General features: G+C 50.0%; 1 protein-coding gene and 1 long non-coding RNA gene across 9 annotated transcripts in view; one reads left to right on the forward strand and one right to left on the reverse strand.

The window, feature by feature from the left end:
- Nucleotides 1-3,906, reverse strand: part of LOC119361790 — a 6,661-nt gene extending 2,755 nt beyond the window's left edge. The window contains exons 1-5 of one of the 7 annotated variants that reach the window (XR_005172965.1): nucleotides 3,419-3,906; nucleotides 2,767-3,330; nucleotides 2,190-2,374; nucleotides 1,695-1,947; nucleotides 463-623 (exon numbers count right to left, since the gene is read on the reverse strand). This is a non-coding gene — a long non-coding RNA (uncharacterized LOC119361790). Of the gene's footprint in view, nucleotides 1-462; nucleotides 624-1,694; nucleotides 1,948-2,189; nucleotides 2,375-2,766 lie in introns of all 7 variants that reach the window. The other 6 variants (XR_005172966.1, XR_005172967.1, XR_005172969.1 and 3 more) reach the window with 6 other exon arrangements.
- LOC119361789 (disease resistance protein PIK6-NP-like) overlaps nucleotides 1-4,810 on the forward strand; it is a 19,051-nt gene extending 14,241 nt beyond the window's left edge. For both annotated transcript variants that reach the window (XM_037626940.1, XM_037626941.1), the window contains 5 exons: nucleotides 2,307-2,391; nucleotides 2,812-2,973; nucleotides 3,070-3,139; nucleotides 3,934-4,332; nucleotides 4,510-4,810. The gene's annotated coding sequence lies outside the window, so the exon portion shown is untranslated. The remainder of the gene's footprint in view (nucleotides 1-2,306; nucleotides 2,392-2,811; nucleotides 2,974-3,069; nucleotides 3,140-3,933; nucleotides 4,333-4,509) is intronic.
- The last annotated feature ends 3,828 nt before the right edge of the window (nucleotides 4,811-8,638 follow it).

Raw genomic sequence — 8,638 nt, forward strand, 5'->3', positions numbered from 1 at the left:
GAACACATAGTAGGCACCAAGACATGCATGGGCCAGTAACTGCTAGCGCGTGTAAAAAAAACAGACAACCCAACAACCGATAGAGAGGCAAAGGAAGCAACAGTAAAATGATCGAACAGTGGTAATTGATAGCACACGTAGATGGCAAAGAAAAAAATCGTCTCGTCCGTCAAGCCTTTCTCAAGGATTGTTAAACAGATTGGGAATGTAGGAAACACAGCATGAAGGTTTCTCATTTAGACCCAAGAATGATTAAGAAATAATGGTCATTGTATTACTCGATTGAGTTTACAAACAAATAAGAAATTGTTTGATATTTTGACATAAGCATCAGAAATTCTGAGGTGGGCTAGGGGCTAGGGCAATAAAAATTGTTGAGTAGCAAGCTAGAAATTTTCAAAACCACGGAATAAAAGCAATTTCATACTCTACTTGAGAAAGTAAGAAGAGAAGAGAGAGCACCTGATTGCCTCTTCAGGACATGCCATGGCGCATCTCCCTGCGATTGGTCTTCTTGCCGAGGCATCACTGAGTGGCAACACTATAGTGGGGAGGAAAATGGCGAATAGCAAGACCAGCAGAGTGTTGTTCTATGAATGGTAAACAAAATTGGAGTAGCAATTCTGAAAATCACAATATAATCACATCACTTTGAACCAATGGAAAACTATTACATCCTTTAGGTACTGTATAGACCCATATCCAGTGCATCTTATTTTTTTAATTCATCATTGGCATTTGAGTAGCAAAAGGGGGCAAGTATAATTGGCAAATGGCAAAAGAAAACACTCATACCCGATGGAGACATCATTTGCAAAAAATATGGACTACACTTACTAACAAAGACATCAAGGGCTAGAAGGTGCATCAGGTTTAACATGGCATTAAAAGAAACAAAGGTAATAACTTCACTTCCAAGAAAAAATAACAACTCCAATTTACAAAGGAGATAATGCTAGTAATGATGATGGTGCTACTGCATCAGTAGAAGAGAGAGAAGTTCCCTATTTTCCTTGCATGTTACTCAGAAACAGTCAAATTCTGGCCAATTTAAAAAAATGCTTAAACGCGCTTACGCTTAAGCACCCATTGCTCTGAGTTGTGGCCTTCTGCTCTGCTTAAGCTTTCTGTTTTTTTTTTTTTGAACATTGAGAAGCACCATGGATAACTCCGCCTATGTCTTCTAGGCATGGCCGGTCCCAAGCCCGGGTAAAGGAGGAGGGTTGTGATAGGCTTCGCGAGCCAACGTAAAAACTAGCCAGTCCCATAGGTATCAAACCCATTTGAGCGGGAGTAGTACTAGGATGGGTGACCTCCTGGGAAGTCCTCATGAAAGGGTTTCATATCTAAGGGTTGTGATAGGCTTGGCGAGCCAACGTAAAAACTAGCCAGTCTTTTGGGTATGAAATCCATTTGGACGAGAGTAGTACTAGGATGGGTGACCTCCTGGGAAGTCCTCGTGAAAGGGTTTCATATCTAGCCTACCCCAACTTGTTTGGGATAAAAGGCTTCGTAAGGGTAAGGATAAGGAGAAGCACCATGGATAACGAAACAATTATTTGGATTTGGAGCAGCAGCAACCAGAAAAGTGAAGACGGTTCTTGGCTTAGAAAAGTGGAGAAGTGGAAGTGAAGAAATAAAAAAGATAAAAAGTTCACATGGGCTTGGGAACACAACCACCATGGAGAAGAGACCTAGTGGATGCAGCTCTTCCTCGTCATTATTGCAGGCACCACTGCCTCGCACTATGATGTAAAGCCTCCATTGTCGACACGTAAGGGGGGAGCAGAGGAACATGGAGCAAGGGTAACCAAGAAGATAAATTAGATATGGGGATACTGAACATTCCTAACTTTAGGATGTTGACTAATATCCAACTGAGAAGTTAAAATTACCTCACATGAGAGGGACTCAGTACCCGTGACCGACAATTCGTTGGCATTGTCTCTGAAAAAAATAAGACATGGGAACGGAGGTGATGAGCACATGGATCAGAAGCAAGCTACATAATTTGGTACTGAAAGGACAAAACAAAACAAAAGATGATAATGTAAAAGACATAAGTAGATGGAGAGAGTAGAACTACAAACTGTCAAAATAATAGCCTCGAGCACTTCTTTTTCACAAGTTCAAGGTCCAAATTGCTAGGAGCTGCTTAGTAGATGCTGGATAGAGAACATGAGACGTACCACGAATCCATGGTTAGGGAAGACGAGGCGGAGGAGGGCGAGCAGCTGTTTCTCCATGATGAACCAGAGCCGGCAACTTCTTTTCTTCTGTCACCGGCTTCCTTCCTCTCCCTGCAGCTCCACTCCACTACAGCAGGAGCCCGGTCCCTGCTGCTTCTTGTCCCCGACTCTGAACAGAGAATGGCCTATGCACAATGAGCAGGTGAGACTTATTATCTTTCATCGTCGTTATATCCCATGTATTGCATATAACTATAGAAATTATTCTTGTACAAACAATATAAGAGAAGCACTACTCTGTTTTTTCCTGCCTCTGTGACCTATGTTTTCTTATCAGAGAAGAGAATCACAGAATGTTAAGAGGCAAAGATCTCAAGACTAATAGTTTCATTTATCATTTTTGACATAATCAACTGAGAATCTGGCAGCACCAAATTTCACGCGCAGAGACTTATTAATGTTGTAGTAGATTGACAGTTTAATGACCAACATGTACTTCTACATCTCACATTGCTTTCCAACACCGTATCTCAATCATAAACAGGCTTGTAGAATAAATTAAAAGAATCTGGCTTACTTGGACCATGATGAGCTAAATGTTTGCTTTGCTCCCACGATTCAGGATATGGTACTACTCCACCATGAAGTCGAGGTGGAGTACCCCGACGAGCAACCCACCGAGAAGCACCAAGCGACGAAGCTGGAGTTCTGAAAGATTGAGAACAGCAGGTCGACCAGCGCCATGGCCCTCACTGTCGGGGTACTGGCAGCGATAGGAGCCCTGGTACTACTGCACACCAAGCACAACACATCACACACAGACATCCTTCACCTGCATCAGAAAGAAACATGTGTTAATTCATCCCATCTTCTGTTGCAGCTCTTGCTCCAGAACAAGGTTCAGAGGAAAGGGGTGATCCGGCCTCTGGAACCAGAGATCTACATCCCAGGTGAGTGCCCAAGCAAATTAACAATTCTGGTGCTTCCTTCCTCTCCCTGCAGCTCCACTCCACTGCAGCGGAAGCCCGGTCCCTGCTGCTTCTTGTCCCTGACTCGGCTCTCCGCAGCTCCCGTCTCGCTGCTCCTTCTGACCGAACGAGGAGAGAAGTGATAGATCCACCATTTTGCTTTTATCGAACACCTTGTAGGCATAGAACAAACAAAGATAAGATTTTGGGGATTAAATCAAGAGAATGAGAATGGAGGAAGGGAATGAGAGGCTCCAGGACCTATGGTCGTTTCAGTTGTAGTGTTGTTGATTCATCTTGGCTTGACCTTCTGCCCGAAGACGACGGCGACGGCGACGGCACGGACCACCGCGTCCTTCAGTGGCTGCTGCTCCTCGCGTTCACCAGCACCGCGCTTGAGCATGGGGCCGCCGCATCTGGCCACCACGCGACACGGGCCGCTCCTTGGCTCGAGCTCAAGGTGGTCAGTGCGACGAGGCGGAGAACAAGGTCTGGGAGGTCGACGGTGCACTTGAGGGCGAGGCGAGGCCCTGGGGCGGCGGGGGCAACAGGAGAGGCAGAGATGAGAGGAGGCATCTGCGGTGGCGCGGCGGGGGCAGCAGGAGAGAAGGCAGAGATGAGAGGAGGTGGCTGTGGTGGCGCGGCGGCGGCAGCAGGAGAGGAGGCGGCGGCGGGGTCGTGGGGGAGTGAAAGGAATCGAGGAGGAGTTGAGATATTTTCATCTCCGTGAGTAATCCGATCGCACCGAAACTCACCTTGTTCTTTCGATGGAACAGGTAACCAGGTCCACCCGCCATCGACTGTTGAAGCAACCACGAACGTAAAGAAAAACCGACGGCTGACCAGACGCCAGCAGCCAAAAAATACACTGTCGCTACACCAGTAACTGGATCGTGCGGTCAAAAACATCAGGCGCGCTCGATGCCTCTGGTTATGCGGGTTGTCTAGCTAGGTTTATATGTTCAATTTTGTTGAAGGAAACACGGGGTGTGGTGGTCGACAACCTGCATGTCACCAATCCGACGGCTCTGTTGGATGATATCAGCTCCAACGAGGGGATTTCAATGCAGGCAGAGTTCAAGCTGAGCATAAACGCCTACTTGGCAGACTTGGTCTGCTCCCCGGCCCATTCGCTAGCAGACATCATAGTTTTCAACAACCAGCATCCTGAGCAGGTAAGAGTTAGTGTACAAAAACCCCAAAAAAAAATCTTAATTTCATTTCTTGATTTCTTGTTGTAAGTTAAGAAAAAGCAAGTAATAAAAATTAACCTTTACTACCCTTTTAAGGTGTCACGATTTCGTCTCGCCAATAGGCGAGCTTAAACCTAACTAATGACATGCTTGTTGTAGGAGCGGATGAAAGATTTTGGGCAGGACGGCCTTATCGCAGCCCAAAATACAAAGGACATTGACCCCGTGGAAAGAGAGGCAATACAACGGCTAAAGGAACTATCAGCTAATGGGCTGGAGAAGCTGATGAAGGAGCACCAACTAAATGCGACAGGAGGATCTAGACAACCTTGGGAGGTTACCTGCTCTGGGTGTTCTCGAGTTAAGCTGCTCCTACGCACGAAAACGCATGCTGCACATTGGTGGCTATGTGCAGTGCAGTTGACACTATTCCGAAAGGCTTGAAGCAAATTAACAAGCATTGCGCCTCTTTTTTATTTTTAATGACTTATTACAACTGAGAAATAAAAAAAATATAGCTGAAAAGAAAAAAAACTATATAGAAAACTACTCAGAAATGAATTGAAGCAAAAAATAGTTGTGATTAACTGTACTAAAAAAGGAGCATAGATGCTTATTTTTAATGACTTATTACAACTCAGAAATAAAAAGAAAATAATAAATATAGCAGAAAAGAAAAAAAACTATATAAAAAACTACTCAAAAATGAATTGAAGCAAAAAATAGTTGTGATTAATTGTACTAAAAAAGGAGCATAGATGCTTATTTTTAATGACTTATTATAATTCAAAAATAAATAGAAGAAAAAATAGTTATGATTAACTTTACTAAAAAATGAGCATAGATGCTTATTTTTAATGACTTATTACAACTCAGAAATAAAAAGAAAAAAATAAATATAGCAGAAAAGAAAAAAAAACTATATAAAAAGCTACTCAGAAATGAGCATAGATGCGCTTATAGAGGAAATTCAAATTAAATTCATAACAAATTTCAAGAGAAATTCGTATGAATTTAGCCTAAATTCCCTATATAAGAGCATCTATTTTCATTTTCAGAGGAGCTCAATAAGACAGAGAGGGAGGGGCTTATAAACCGGTCTGATTCCCCTCCGGTTGGCGAGGTGGGACTAAACTTTGACCGCAACAAGGACCAACCCTTTAGTCCCGGTTCAGGTCATCAACCGGGACCAATGATGGTGGGCCAGGAGCGAGGCACATTGGTCCCGGTTTGTCCCACCAACCGGGACCAATAGGTCCAGACGAACCAGGACCAATGGCCCACGTGGCCCGGCCGGCCCCTGGGGCTCACGAACTGGGTCCAATGCCCCCATTGGTCCCGGTTCTGGATTGAACCGGGACTAATGGGCTGGACCGGGCTGGACCATTGGCCCCTTTTCTACTAGTGAGATGCTAACAAATACAAGTACAAAAGAAATAACTATAGGCTTTCAATTTAATCTTAGTAGAGATCATCTAAAGCAAGAATGCCTCTGCTTTGGATTTTCGGGTGTGACCTTGACTAATCCATTTTGAACTTGTAATCAGGATCGCGCAGGGCAGCGATGGGGTGGAACGGGCATATTTCTTTTCTCTTGAACCTGTTTATTCAGCATGGTTGTTCATTTGTTTCGATTTCACTATGCCGAGAGCTGGGAGGTTTGGCTCTAACAAGTGTTTATTATGCTAGATTATTGTTCTGAAACTCTAAATAAGAAGTGGCTAAGCAGGAGGGGGGTACCAATGGAGATATTTGCGGAAGTCCCTTTCTACACCCCGAGCTCAAATGAGCTCGGGATGAACAGCAACTCGAAAAACATTTTTAAAATGTTCAAAAAAATCTGCATTTTTATATGACAAATGTTCTAAGAGCTTGTGAGATTTCATCACGAAATCACATTTGTGGAAGTCATGGCAAAAAAGAAACCAGTGCTCCAAAATACTCTATATGAGATGGAACCTTGTATGGGTGTTGTTTTCCACTTTGATAAGCCATCGTGGTCCACTTTTTGTAGTCAGTTCGTGTTTGGGTTGTCTGCTTAGAGCATCTTCAGCCGCGCCCCCAACAGGCCCTTTCCAGGCGTTTTTTCCGCGCCGGTGCCGAAAAAACGGCCCAGTCGCCCCCCCCTCCCCCAGAAGCCCGTTTTTCGCCGGCTCGGGCCGAAATTGGTGCCGGCGGACCCAGGCAGAACCCGGCGCCCTGGGGGGCGCCTGGGGCGCCGGCACAAGCGAAAAGGGGCGTGTGGGTCCGCCCTGTCGGCGAGTCGAGCGCCTCTTCCCGCCGTTTCTTCCTCAATTTTCCCCCACTTCCCTCCCATTTGCCCCTTTCCTCCCGCCATTCTCCCTCCCGCTCGCCTCTCAGCCGCCCGTCATGCCGCCGAAGAAGTATGCCATCCCCCGTGCCGCGGCCACCGCTACCACCTCCGTCGCCACGCCGAAGCAGAGGAAGCCGAGGGCGCCGCCGTCCAAACCGCCGGGCATGTCGAACGCCAACTGGAGGGTGGAAGTACAGCAACGGGAGGCCGTCACCATCGACCGGCGGAACAGGGCCCTCGCCAAGAAGGCCCGTGACAACGCGGCGCGCGTGGCTGCGGGCGCCGCTGCCGCTGACCAGGCCGAGGCCGAGGCGGCTCGCGCGGGGATGATGAATCCCCCCGGCAACCACGCGCAGTACGCGCCCTGGGGGTCGCCTGGCTACGCCGATGGGGACGCACACGGTGGGTTCAACGTCGCCTTCCCCCATGGCCACCCGGCCCAGCGCACGCCCTCGCCCACCTTCGCCGGCGTGCAGTACCCTCCATACAACTACTCGCCGCCCGTGTACGCGTCCTCCCCGACGCCCCCTCTTCGCCGTTGCGCGCTGCCCTTCTCTCACCGCGTCGGCGCCGACGAGACCGAGGCCGACATGGACGAGATCATCGCGGAAGGTTCGGCCGCGGCCGCCGCGTCCCTCGGGTTCACCGCGGACGAGGCAGTGGATCTCAACGGCGGCATGAAGGGCGAGCTCGACTACGTCTACGGCGACGAGGAACGGAGGAGCAGGACGAGGAGGACGAGGAGGAGCCGGCGAGGGGCTGCAAGAAGAAGAAGGCGCCGGCCAGGCCAGAGCCGCACATCTGGGTGTCCAAAGAGGAGGAATGCCTCGCCGAGGCATGGAAAGTCATCTGCCTCGACCCGACCACCGGCGTGCACCAGAGCCTCGAGACGTACTGGGCGCGCATCAAGGCCGAGTTCGACGAGCGCAAGCTCGTCGACCCCTACTTCAAAGGCGTCTACATGCAGCGCGGGGCGAAGGCGATGGCGAACCATTGGGGGCATATCCAGGGGCGTGCAACAAATGGCACAAGATCATCGAGGAGGTCGCCTGTCGCCCGGAGAGCGGCGCCGGCATGGAGGATCAGGTATGCCACGTCGTTCACCCGCCTCTTTTCGCCGTTCACAAGCCGACTGTTTGTTCGTCCCCGCGCAGTTGCTGCGCATGTTCGGCCTGTACCGGCAGGGCAACAGCGACGCCGAGTTCAAGTACCTCCACGTCTACAAACGCATCGACAAGTGCGACAAGTGGGCGGAAGTCCGGTGTACCATCGAGAAGGCCAAGGAGACCTACAAGCCTGACGCGCCGACTCCGGGCGCGTCAGATGGGCGGCCGGACGGCAACAAAGGTGCCAAGAAGGGGAAACACGCCGACGCGGCCACAACTCGCGTGCAGGAGTCCATCCAGCACTGCCTCGCCGACGCACGGGTCCGGGCCGCCCTTCGTGAAGAGAAGACCGAGGCGCGTTGGTCGGCGTTGATGTCGACCAGCGTCGTCAAGCTCGACCTACTCCGGACCAACGTCACCGCGAAGAAGAGGAACACCGACCTGGTTTTCCTGCTCGGCGGGGCGGACATGCTCCAGAGCACCGACGAGGCGGTCAAGGCGTGGTACAGGGTGCATGTTGGCCTCATCCCGGACCAGCTTCCCTCGGCGACGCCGCCCACGCCCACGACGCCCACGCACACGCCGCCGCCGCCGCCAAGCCCGACCGTTGATGATGCCGACACTGCCCGCAGCACAGAAGCCACGCCGCCAAGCACAGAGCACGAGGCCCCGTCAAGCCCGCGCACGCCGACTCCGGCGACGCCGGAAGCCGACCTCGCCGCCTGATGCGCGATTCCGTCGCGGTGCCGAGACCGCCCGCTTTTTTGTATGCCGAACATTTAACTCATCCGGCCGCTGATCGCCGCTTGATCGCCGGATTGTGGCGTCTATTTTGGGCGCGGGAACGACTATGTTTGAATTTTGCCGT

This window comes from Triticum dicoccoides, chromosome 2B, assembly GCF_002162155.2.
Source record: "Triticum dicoccoides isolate Atlit2015 ecotype Zavitan chromosome 2B, WEW_v2.0, whole genome shotgun sequence".
Taxonomy (NCBI): domain Eukaryota; kingdom Viridiplantae; phylum Streptophyta; class Magnoliopsida; order Poales; family Poaceae; genus Triticum; species Triticum dicoccoides.